This window comes from Chenopodium album, chromosome 16 (assembly GCF_948465745.1).
Source record: "Chenopodium album chromosome 16, dcCheAlbu1.1, whole genome shotgun sequence".
Taxonomy (NCBI): domain Eukaryota; kingdom Viridiplantae; phylum Streptophyta; class Magnoliopsida; order Caryophyllales; family Amaranthaceae; genus Chenopodium; species Chenopodium album.
This window is the reverse complement of record NC_137849.1, coordinates 45,284,083-45,297,661: the sequence shown is the minus strand read 5'-3', so window position 1 is coordinate 45,297,661 and position 13,579 is coordinate 45,284,083.

The following is a 13,579-nucleotide window of genomic DNA, read 5'->3' as shown; positions in this document are numbered from 1 at the left end:
CTAAGGGCCTGTTCTCTTCAGCTTAATTTCAATTCAGTTTAGCTCCAATCAGTTCAGTTTAGTTCTTAATTTCCTTCTCTCATAAATAATTCAGTTTATTTCAATTCAATAAATCAGAATAAATCATCAATTAAGCTTATATGTAATTAAATTTTCTTGTGACGAGCTTGCATGTAGTCAAACTTTCTTGCGATGTGACCTCGGCGTATCTAAACATAAGAATATTTTGGTTAAGTATGAATAAAAAAAATGGTAGCATGTCCTTATGTACATATTATTATATTAGCATGTCCTTAGGTACATATTATTATATTAGCATTTAGCAACCATTGGTAGACAAGGAGTTATATATCATGCATGAAAGCGTAAAATCATATGTTCTTAAATTATTATAATTAAATATGTAATCTTAATTTTTATATACGTAGTATAAGGCGGCTGCCTCTTTCCCCATTACCAGGAGGATACAAATCCATATAATCAATTAATTTTTTTTTTTTAGGGGTAAGGGGTGGGCCCCACCTTAATTTCCTATCACAGGAATATCAAGGGGGTATTACCCACAGGGGAGGGGGGATATGAGCCTCGAACCCTGGTCACTACCACGGGAACTGAAGCTTAGCTCCACTGAGCTATAGGCTTCTTGCTCATATAATCAATTAATTTGTACACAAAAGTAATGACCACAAATATGTAAAAAGATATTATAAAAATATATATATATTTTATGAGAGGTTAATTACTTAATATGAACTTTAAAAAAAAAAACATAATGACAATGTAATTACTCTTTGTTTCTCACAAAAGAAAAGAAAAGTTGATGTGATGCATAGGTAAAATAATACTCCGTACCTTCTTTGATTTTATTTCTTGGATATATTTCAGAAGGGAGGTTTTTTTTTTTTTTTTTTTTTTTTTTTTTGTCTTTAGAGAGCCACAAGGATAGGGTGAGAATCGATCACATGATCTCTTGGAACCGGGAGAGAAGCTCTAACCTTGAGCTAACCTTCACTCTCTAATAAATGTTATTTGGGGTTTAACAATTTTGGAAAAGTCATTGTTGTTATGAAGTTTTCTTCATAAATTAGGAATATATTGTCTCTTAGTAAATGTACAAATTGATTACTATCCTTCCAAAATAATTAAAAGGAAGATTAGTTTGAGATGAAATTACAAAAATAATGGCAAAAAAGTGAAGCAAAAGTGCTAATAAATTGATATAGGTAAAAATTAAAATCAGATAAAATCGCATAAATTTCGCATAATAAAATTAATTTCAATGTTTTTAAGAAAAATTAATTGGACGGAAGCTGAAAATGTAGCACTAAAAAACTTTTAGTATCCAATAAAAAAGAGTTGAAGATTTGAGAGTGATTTTCATGGAAGGAAATTAAAAAGTGGGGTTATGTCAATCTGAGTGCATCTTGACTGTGACTTAACTCAATTACATGGCCAACGTATTTCTCAATTGAATTAGCCGAAAATGAATTATTTTGACATGATTTTTTGGTTTGCATGGCCCATATTATAATTATAAGTCTACCATAATGTGCTTAGCAATGGTGGACATAAGACGACTTCTTTTATTTGTTGTCAATACTTTGCAGGCTCGTGTGCGCGTCTTGTCTTGTACTTTCTATGTTATATTTTGATAATTATTATTATCATTTTCATTATATAATACTCCTACCACTTATTATTAAGAAGAGTAAGTTAAACATTACTTAAGAATTTACGATAACAATATATATGCCCTAAAAGATCGAATTAAATTGAAGTTTTAAAAAAAGAAAAAACCGTCCGTCTTGTGTGTGTCTACTTAAAGTAACCCCTATAACATTGATTAAGTAACCCCTTTAATACCGATCGAGTAACCCCTATAACACTGACCAGGTAACTCTATAACAATAATGAAGTAACTTAGTAACCCTTTTAACACTGACCAAGTAACCCCCATTACACTCGATGTGGCCAGCCACATTGAAACTTTATGAAAAAAAAACATATAATACTATAGGGATAGGATTTGCTTTTTTCAATATAATAATAGTGATTATCCTAACTTGTGAGATAAAAAAAAAAAAAAAAAAAAAAAAAAAAAAGGAGAACAAATTTCTAAACTTCGATGATATAGATGACAAATTAGACCCCACGAGAATGTGACAAATTTATTGATTGCAATATTCTCAAATACGAGACTAATAAAGCAATTACTCTAAAAGGCAATGAAAATGACCAATAAAATTGAGGCTTACCATCAAAATGAGGGACACCATTCATAATGATGTCACATCTCATGCATTAATAATTATTATACGGAATAATCCAATTAATACCCAAATTGGAAAGAAACTTGAAGATTCAAAATGTAACATAAATATCGATGCAATCAATTATTAGTCTAATTTGCTATTGATACAACCAAATATTAAATTAACTTGAGCTAATATTGATCCAACATTATTAGCTTGATCTGATTTTGATTTAACTTGGGTTAGCGCCCAAGGCCCTAGATATCTAGGTCTCAAATAACCAAAGCAAAAACTAAACCAAATGCGTGCTCAACAACTATTACAAAGAAGGCTCTTGCGGCGCTAAATAAAGGACAGTTAAAAAAAAAATAATAATAATAATAATAATAATAATAATAATAATAATAATAATAAAAGTATCACTAACCCTTACATCGACTCTTGAATTGAAAACAAAACTAAGTAAAGGCCAATAACGATGAAAAAAAAAAGTGTGCTAATCTTAGCTTTATACCGACGCTTGAATTGGAAAAAAAAAAAAAAAGGCGTTAATGGTGTTGCTAGGCCTTGTCGTGTTACTAACTCTTAGGCCTCGTTCTCTTCATCTTATTTTTGCTAAACTGAAATTATTTTTATTGAAACAAAATTATATTTGCTGAACTTAAATTATTTTTACTGAACTTAAATTAATTTTACTGAACTTAAATTATTTTTGCTGAACTGAAATTATTTTTACTAATTTTCTACTATAATTCTTCTTTAAGAAAACTGAATTTTACTGAACTGAACTTATTGTTACTGAACTGAAATTATTTTTACTGAACTGAACTTATTTTTACTAAACTGAAATTATTTTTACTTAATATTATTTTTTTAAGGTGAAGAAAACAGGGCCTTATACCCAAACTGACTCAGTATGAATGATCCAATTGTCAATTTAAACTACCACTACATAACATGGATTTATGTTTATCACAAATCAAACAAAATTGATTGTTGCTATGATATTGCTGCTGAATCAAAGAGTGAATTTGCAAATATATAACGAAAGTGGAAGCAGCCAATGATTGTAAGAATAAAACAAATGGTGAAGTAGCTAGGCACTCTATAATTGGAGTCACCAAAAACAAATTTTACAAAAAAAGATTGCTTAATTTTGTATAGTGGAGCAATAAGTAGCAATGGCCGGACAAGAAAGTTAAATGATAGATCAGAAGAAAATTTTTTGAAAAAATGAGTGGAAAATCAAAATTCTCAACATAATTGTTACTCCCTCTATCCAAACCCCCCCCCCCCCTTTTTTTTGCTCCATTAGACTTTTCACGGTATTTGAGACGCGTGTTAAAACGTATATATCTCAAGATTTATAAGTGTAAAAATTATAAAAACTTAATATTAATAAAATATATAATTCGACGAATCCAACAAGATCTCACTTGGCTATATTATCTCTTATACATTAATGGGAAATTGCGCTCAAAGTTATTAAAAGTTGACTCAAAAATTAGCTATGGGACAAAAAAATAAAGACAGAGGGAGTACAAGTAACGCTAGTTAGGATCTGTTCACATTTACTTAATTTCAGTTCAGTTCAGCTCTAATCAGTTCAGTTCAGTTCAGCTCTTAATTTTCCTCTCTCATAAAATATTCGTTTCAGCTCAATTCAGTTCAGTTCAGCTCCAATCAGTTCAGTTTACTTCAGTTCAGCTCCAATCAGTTCAGTTCAATTCAATTCAGTTCACTTCAGTAAATGTGACACATGCCCTTAAATAGGGCAAAATGGCATATGCTTCTTAGTCCATATATTTATGTTTGCTTACAAGACTAAAGAATATGCTATGTTGCATGATGCCATTATATTACTATGCTATTTTTAATCGACTATTATATGATGATATATTTTTAAGCCACTTAGTTTTGAGTCTTTATATTACATTTTTAGTATAAATGTCACCATCTAATTTGAAGTTAGGTAACAATTATTTGGGAACAAAATATTTGATGTTGGAAAAATAAAATTGGGATTAATATAAATGTGCACGTGGTTAGGTTTCTAATACTCTTTTTAAAGAAACAAAAGGGTTCTTTAATAATGGGGATAGGACTTAGTTATGGTTGTGTTCTATTATTCACCTTTGTTTATTTTGAGAAAAATAAATTTAGTAAAAGTTAATTAGCTCAAATAAGTTTTGATAAGGGTTACACAATTTTAAATTATAAACTAAATACGTCCAATAAGTTAAGATTACTAGTAAGTATAAATACTTTCTAATAAATGAATGTCTAGTGAGTAGAATATACTCTAAGTGTCTAATTCTATATTACAACAGAGAATGAGATAACAGGCTAGAGTATGTAGTTTGGTTAGATCTCCGATTTCCAAGTCTGAGGCCAGGAGTCGAATCTCACCAAGGACATTTAAGAGGGATTTCCCTAAAATCTCCCTTTTAGGATGGACCTTCTTCTTACCATTAACATGGAGAACATGTGTGCAAACACATGAAATTAGGGTAGTAAGTAAGATCAATTGTGATGCCCTAATGGGGCTATTACGGATCAATTCTAGCATTTGTCTCGAAAAAGAAGATTAAATTAAAAAAAAAATTAAGTAAAATAAAAATAAAAATACCATTTTTCATACATTTGTCATCTATACCATTAGTTGACAGTGAGACCACTTTGATCACTTTAAACAGTATGATTAATTGAGTAAGGGGCACGCTGATCAAATGGGATTACTAAGGCGGATGGGGCATGGAGTAATATTGTAATGGAAAAATAAGAACTCTTATACACAAGTATTGAAATTGTTCTTTAAAGAATCAAAAGAGGAAAAGAGAGGTTACTCAAATGAATAAATGAGATCTTTTTTATTTTATTTTATTTTATTTTTTTCACAAAGATTATCTATTTTTAATTAATTAAAGTTACTCGTAGAATATATAAATTACTAAAAAAAATTTATGCATGCCCCCGGCCAAGGTAAACTTGGGTGTATATAAAAGGTGTTGTATAAAGAACCGATTTACAAATGGTAATGCTGATTTTTTTTTTTAAAAAAAAAATAAAATTCTATAAAATAAGAATAGAAATAATTAAATTGATACTCCGTAGTCGTTCGTATATATAAATGGAGTGAGTGTCAAAATCGATTCCTGTATGGAGTCTCAATCAATTTCTTAGTTAAGTGGTGTCAAAATGTAAAGATCGATCGATCGATCTGGTCTGTCAACCTCAAAAAGAGTTAGGTAACAAGTACAAACACAGCTATAACAAGTAGATCTAGAACCAAGGTGTAGTATACGCCAACTTCTTCTTGCTTTATGTAGTTATATGCTGCTTTGGCGTTTTCCCAAGTTGATCTTATGTTGAAGTCACTCAATTTGTGGCTTTTCTAGCTAGTTAGCTAGCTACAAAAGGAGTTACAATTGTTCTTATTTTGTTGGGTATTTCATAGTGCGCAAAAAATTGAAACTATGCTGTTTTCATTAGTTTTTCATGTAGCATTAGCTTAAGATGGTTAAGTCTAATCACTCAATTGTAGACACTCATTTATGAAAGGGCCCATGCAACTATGCAAGTGTGTCCCATGGCTAGTGGCGGTCCGTGTCGCAGGACCTTGATTGCCTAAGCGAATGGGCGGATTGGATTGGGTGAGGAGGAACCATGTATAATCGATTTAGGATGGCACAAAGTGATCTGCGAGATGTGGGTCCAGTCTAGGAAGACCAATCTTTATCAATAAAATAAATTTTTTATAAGGTGTGATTAGTCGTGCTTTTCAATGTAGTAAAAAAAAAATAATCAATGAATTGTGTGTTTGACCCACTTCCATAGTTAGAAATGTGCGAATCGGGCCATAAGGCTTGTGATCTAGGCCTTCCTTGAGGTTGGGTTAAAAGTAGCCTATTGGCCACTTAAGTTGACAACAATAATGACCCAATACATAGCATGTAAACTAATAGGAATGGAAGAGTTATTGAGCAATGTTACAAGCTTTGTAGAAAAAGAAGTGTAGTATAAGAAGGCTTGATAATGTTACGAGTATAATGACAATTTAGAGATAAATGATCATTAGATGACCCGAAATATTTCAAAACCATTATTGGGTAATTCACAAATTAAATTTTCTTCTCTTTATGGTTCCAAATTATTCCATGATCTCGATCAAATCATCACATATATAAGGAATTATCAATATATATATTAAAACTCAAAGGCAAGCATTGTAATCTTGCCACGTGTTGTCAATCTCGCCACGTATTGCCATGTCACCTACTATTACCAATCATCAATGTTTCCACATAAAAAATAATAATTTGTTAGCAATAGTATTTGAACCATGAGCTTATTTTCATTAAAGTTAAACTTAAACCATCACTCCAACAACAAATCTTATGATAATTATTAAAAAGAGTTATCCATGTTCATAAATTCAAAAATTTTAATTGCCAACTTATATGTGTATATTTTGACAACAATATGATTATAAAATTAATTTCATTTCTTTCAATTACTCAACCTTAAGTGTATGTTATATACTTATATTTAAGTATTAAAATGTGTAACCCAAATTTAAATTAAGGTTTTTTCTTTTAATCACGAAATTTGTTACTAGAAGGAATTTTAATGATATGTAGCTGGAAAAAGAAATCCCTTTAACAAGTAAAACAAATTGATACGATATAACATTTACCTTAACCACGAAATATGTTACTTGAAGAAACATTTTTTATGATATATAGCTGGGAAAAAAAATATTCCTTTAACAGGTAAAACAAATTGATACAATAACATTTAGGTTACTTCATATTAAATAATGAATTAACAAATGGTCGATATTGTTTTTATAAAACCACCAATGTATTTTACTTTTTTTAATATAGTATTTTTATATACAAACAATGACACGGGGCAGCGCCCGGGCCAAAAAACTAGTTGTTTTATAATTAAGTTGGAAAACATAATGTGATTTTTGAATATTTTGATAAAGAGCTCATGATGTATGAGTTTAGATGTAACAGATCAGGATATATATCACTCGTACCACACACTTATTTCTAAATATAACAGACTCGAGTATGATGAGCTTACTAATAGAGTAATAGCATATACTTATTATTAGCAAGCTATGTGATCGTGTTATACTATTGACGTTAGGCAAAAGAATAATACGAAGTATATGGTGTTAAAATAAACCAAAATGAAATCCTTCCTTTCTCCAACCAAACTCAAAATAATGGGTAAAAAGATCAACGTGGTTTTGTCTATTTGAGGCCAGATTGGAAAGAGACAATGTATAAAACAAAACGAAGTGATCTTTTTTCAAGTATTGTTAAGGATCTGTTTACATTTACTAAATTGAGCTAAATTGAACTGAACTGAATAGAGTAGAAATGAATATTTTATGAGAGAAGAAAATTAGGAGTTGAACTGAACTGAACTGATTGGAGCTGAACTGAAGTGAAATTAAGCTGAAGTGAACAAGCCTTAAGTATCATTTAATCAATTCGCGTTTTTTTTTTTTTTTTTTTTTTGAAGTATATTACTTATAATATTTGTATATAAAAGTTTTCAATTTTCAGAAGAGAAGGATATTATTATTATTATTATTATTATTATTATTATTATTATTTTTAACTTGTATTTTTGAGGAAACATATATTATAAAGCTGGTTGACACCCAAAGTTGGCAATGTAGTTGACAATATTGACATTATTATAACAGAGAACTTGGTGGTAAACCAATTGATAATCTGATAAGTGGTTTTTGTACCTTTTACAAAATTAAAAAATGTTATTATTTGTGGAAATTGGGTTGTACAACCAGGCCAAATTATACTTATAAATGTTTTATTTTCAACATTTAGTATCACAATTGTGTCTTCCACCCTCAAAATGCATGGGTTTCTTGCCACTTAGGGAACATAAAATTTATGGGCTTTTTGGATGTTATTATTAAAATAGAAAAATCACAATTTAATTAATTTAAATAAAGCTGCTGCTAATGTTTTGCTTTATATATGTGCAAGCAACCTTTCAATAATTCCATTAAATTGTTCTTTTTTACCTTAATTATTATACGGCCTTCCAGCGTATGCATGGCTCTTGCATTTGTTTTGTTGTTTGGTCATACTAGTATAATAATTATAATAATTGTATAACTATAATGTATGTATTCCATAAGCTAAGGTAATGGTCGGATGTGCATTGTGGGAAAAAAGGGATTGAGAATTATTTGTTGCTTGTATATATATATAGGTGTTTTAAGTTAAAGATGAGAACCAATGGGAGGAAAAGAATTGAAACGGGTCCTAACCTGTGATTTAGGGTCTGTTTGTTTCATTTTATTTTAAATTATTTCAGAAAAAATAAGTTTAGATAATTTGTAATATAAGTTTAGAAAAAATAAGTTTGAAAAAATACTTTAGACAAAATAAGGGCCTGTTCTGTTCAGCTTAATTTCAGTTTAGTTCAGTTCCTAATTTCCTTCTCTCATAAACAATTCATTTCAGCTCTATTCATTTCATCTCAGTTCAGTTGTTTTCATTCAATAAATCGAAACATGCCCTAAGTTAAATGAAAATAAGGTCAAATAAAATATGTAGTAAAAGTTAAGATAAAATAAGTTCATACATATGAACCAAACAGATGATGTTGATATCTTACTAATATCAATAATAATCCATAGTTATCACGTGCAAGCATCATAATAAATGCCTGCAAGTAATCACAAATTTTTTTTTTTTTTTTTTTAAAAAAAAGTAATCACAATGTATGTATTAACAACATTTTACATACATCATACATGTGGTATATTTGAGCTTTTTTGAATCAATATATATATGCATCGTAAGTAAATCTAATTATGTTAATTATTCTGAAATAGAAGGAGTATGTATTCTATTTTCTATATTAATAAGAGAAATACAGATGAAGAAAAAGGTGGGTATGTGACCCACTAGTAAATTGAAAGGTATTGGGAATGGAAAAATATACTACGTACGAACTACTTTTACTTTATAGGTGGTAGGTAAAGATGGGCACGGGCCGTGCCGGCACGCGGGCGGCACGGGCCCGGCACGACTCCGGCACGGCCCGGCACGGGCACGGTGGCCGGCACGGCACGGCACGGCGGCACGCCGGCGTGCCGTGGGCCGTGCCGTGAACAACTTTTTTGGGACCGGCACGGGCACGGCCCGTGGCACGGCGGACGGCACGGTGGCCGGCACGTGGGCCGGCACGCCGGCACGACCCGCCGGCACGGCACGTGGCACGGCCCGGCACGGCCAGGCACGGCTAGGCACGGCCCGGCACGGCCAGGCACGTAGTATTTTTTTTTTATTATATGCATTTTTGTTTTTAATTCGTTTTTTTTAACATTTATTTTTTTTTTTTAAGAAAAAAAAAAAAAAAAAAAAAAAAAAAAATTAAAAACGGCACGGTTTGGCCCGCGGCCCGGCACGGCACGGCCCGCTAGGCACGTGGGCCGTGCCGTGCCGTGGGCTGGGGTGTGCCAATCCCAGGCACGGCACGGCACGGCACGCCGCGGAGCCGGCACGGCACGGCACGGCACGGGCACCACCCCGGCACGGCCAGGCACGGCCCGCGGCGGCACGGGCACGGCCCGTGCCCATCTTTAGTGGTAGGGTTTGCATCACTCAGAGTGTCATTTTAAAACTTAGAGTGTCATTATAAACATACATCAAATACATGTAACATTAAAGATTCTAAGTAATATTAAAGATTCTATAAATAGCAATGTTACTCAAATCAACTCGTACTAATTGGCACAATTCAATTGCTTAATGGTATTACTTTCAATTTTCATAATACATTGATTATAATTTCTTACTAGGATAACAAATATAAACAAAATTAAACTAAATTTATATTTTCATAATATCATATATTATATGTAATATTTAATACAACAACATACATATATTTACATATATTGATTGTCCAGAAAATCTTGCGTGGACCTAGTTCACAATAATATTATTGTGGACCTAAGGTTTATTCACACGTAACTGGCATTATATTCAATATAGTGACTCTTACTTTTAACATAGTAACCTTATTTTTAACATAGTAGCCTTTTTTAAAAATTTGAGTCACCTTTAATGTTATTATAAACTTAGAGTACGACATTATGTTGAATAGTGACCTAATTTTAATATAATGATCTTTATTATTCATATTGACTATTATATTAAAAATTTCATTAAAAAAATTAACCTTTTATAGCTTTTATAATGTCACACTAACTTTTATTTCAACATAATAACCTTTATTTTAATATAGTGACCTATTTTTTTTATTAATAAAACAATTATATTATCTCTAATGTTAATGGTCCATAATAAATTAGTGTGAACCAGGTCCATTTAAGAATTTGATTGTAAATGTCGTACATATATAACAAGTTTTTATTGCAATTACATTAAAATAACTAAATCAATCATACTATAAATATCATTCAACAAAATATTGAGTACTTTTATGAATAGTCCCCTAAAAAGGGAGTATAGTACATAAGAGGACCGCACGCGTGCACATGGCACGAATTAGAAGCATGAGTTTTTCATGCAAATAAACAGTAAAAAAAAAAAAAAAAAAAAAAAAAAAAAAAAAAAAAAACGATATAAAACCGTACTTATACAGTTATACCCCTTCAAAAAGCACTATCTTTATACGATTAAATATTTACGATAAAAAGTTCACATATTTTTTTCCAAAAAAAGTTAAAAAATTGTAGCAACATCCCATTAACCCCAAATTAATTAACGTTCTTAAATCCTAAACGCGGCAAGAAATAATAGTTTCATAACCAACAAAAGCCTTCATCTTTGAATTCCAACTTATCTGTCAACGCAATTTTTAAACAATTTTATCACTAATTAAATTAGAATAATGTTATACATAACCCTTAGGGTTATATTTAACACATTATTATACTTCCTAAAATCAGGGCTGTCTATTAGGGGGAACACCTTGAGCGACGACTCAGGGCCCCCCTATTTGTGGGCCCCGACATCTTAGAATTTTTTTATTTGTATTTATTTTTTATTTTTTTTACAAAATAAAATGAATTTTTAAATGTTAGATATATATATGAGAAATATTTAGTTTATTTATTATCACTAATTATATCCATAACCATGCTAATAATCTTTTAGTACGTCCGTAAGTCCGTTAAGTGATAATTGTAATATATTGCTCGACTTTTACGCAATTCAATATTCATATGCTTATATTACTTTGACAATACTTTTTACCAATATATAAAAAAACATATGTTGTCATGTAAAATAATTTTGGATTAATAAATATATATAGTCAAATTTGTGCATTAACATGTGTGTTAGTGTTGTGATTATTATGAAATTAAAGGAGTATATTATTGCTCTCTTCTCTCTCTAGTTTCAAATTTTGTGATGCCCGTCAAAAATTTTTATTTAATTATCTAATAATAAGGGGTAAAATATTTTATTGCTGAATTACGTATTAAATACACTTTGTAGTTTAGGGTCGGGGCCCTTATTTAAGTTTTTGCTCCGGGCCCCAAAAATGTCTAAGACGGCACTGCCTAAAATGGAAATAATTTGTAAATTCATGACAAATTCACGCGTAAATCAAAATAATACATGCTTGACTTTATCAAATATTACTACTTTTGACTCCTTATTCATAGCCCTTAGGGGCATATTTATTATTTTCCATTAAATCATTAATTCCTCTTTGATCGATTTAATTACTTGTGAAACTATGCCTAGGATATAGACACACTGGTCGAATTTTTTACTTCCAATTGTCAACATTGTTTGGATTTTATGCCTATATGTATAAGAATTTTCCCTTTGATTTAAGATCAAAGCTATAACTTTTTAATAAAGCATAATCTAACACAACATTTGCGAGTTTGATATATACTAAACTTAACAAATGTAATAGTGTTAGGTAGTACCATGCTCCATACAAAAACAAATCAATTGAAAACATCAAATGTGAATGTTAGACGAAGGCTCTAATACCACGATAAATTTCAGAAAACATTGTTTTAACCTTTGGTATTTAGCTGTTTAAAGTTCAATATACCTTAAAATTTGTTTACAAGACCTCAGCTCATACATACTATACAAATAGCACCTTGTCGCCCATATAAACTAATTGCACTTAATATTGCCTTTACTTTAAAGTTGTTTACAATCGTGCTTATATGTGTCAATGTCTAAATAAAATTATGCAAAAATAAAAATGGAAATAAGAAAAGATGGATAGATAAGAAATGTTCAGGGATCCCAATTTAAAGCACCTTCACTAACATATTTATTATTTGGATCTTGCTAACGAACGCCCCCGAAGCGTTGGATAAACATTTAAAATATTACCTAAAGTGGTATTAATTTGAAAAAGCATGACAAAATCATGCGTCGATCGGTGTAATTAATATTAATTTTTAATTTAATCCTTCTACTTTTAGCTAACTCGTTCGTTAACTTTTGCCTTATAATTTACTTATTTTATCAGACCAAACAGTAATTGTATGGTAGACTCAAATCAAGTATGTCCCATTGACTCATTGAGTCATATTCCTATTCAAATAGTATTAAAGTATTTTACATAACATAAAAAAAGAGGGGAAAAAAAAAGGGAACTTGTTCATACGAAATAACTATTGAATATTTGAATGAAGTATATATAAAATCGGTAGTTGCACCCCACAAATAGTTCGTGTGCTCTATTTACATTCGTCAACGCCATTTGTCAACTTCCCATCTTTTGCTCTTTTCTTTTCCCATGGAGTCATCCCCCAAAATCCACATAAATTTTATTTTCAATGCTTTTATAGGTGTGGAAATTATAAATTGACTATTAATGAGAAAGAAAATTCAGGTTTTATTTTGAATTTAGAAGAAAAATACGAGTATTTTCTTACACATTGTAAAAATGTAATATACCACCTCAAAATCTCTAACTATTGACATAATTTTATAAAATTACTTATTTGTATTCATCGCTCCTCACCCGCTTGCCTTCTCTCTCACGTAATAAAATTACTTATTTTTGAGTCTCGATCATAAGCTTAAGTTTTTGGTTCAGTTGATCCTTTAACATGGTATCAGAGCTAGCGTGACATAATATGGTATCAGAATCAACATGATACAAAGGTCAAAAGTTCGAATCTCATCCACCTCTTCTTTTAAAGTGGAATATTAAAAAACGTTGGGTATGGTGGAGCCCATACTATATCTACACCTCAAATCCAATGGGCTCTTGTGTGAGGGGGAGTAATATAGTACAAAATATATTCGTGGGTCTCA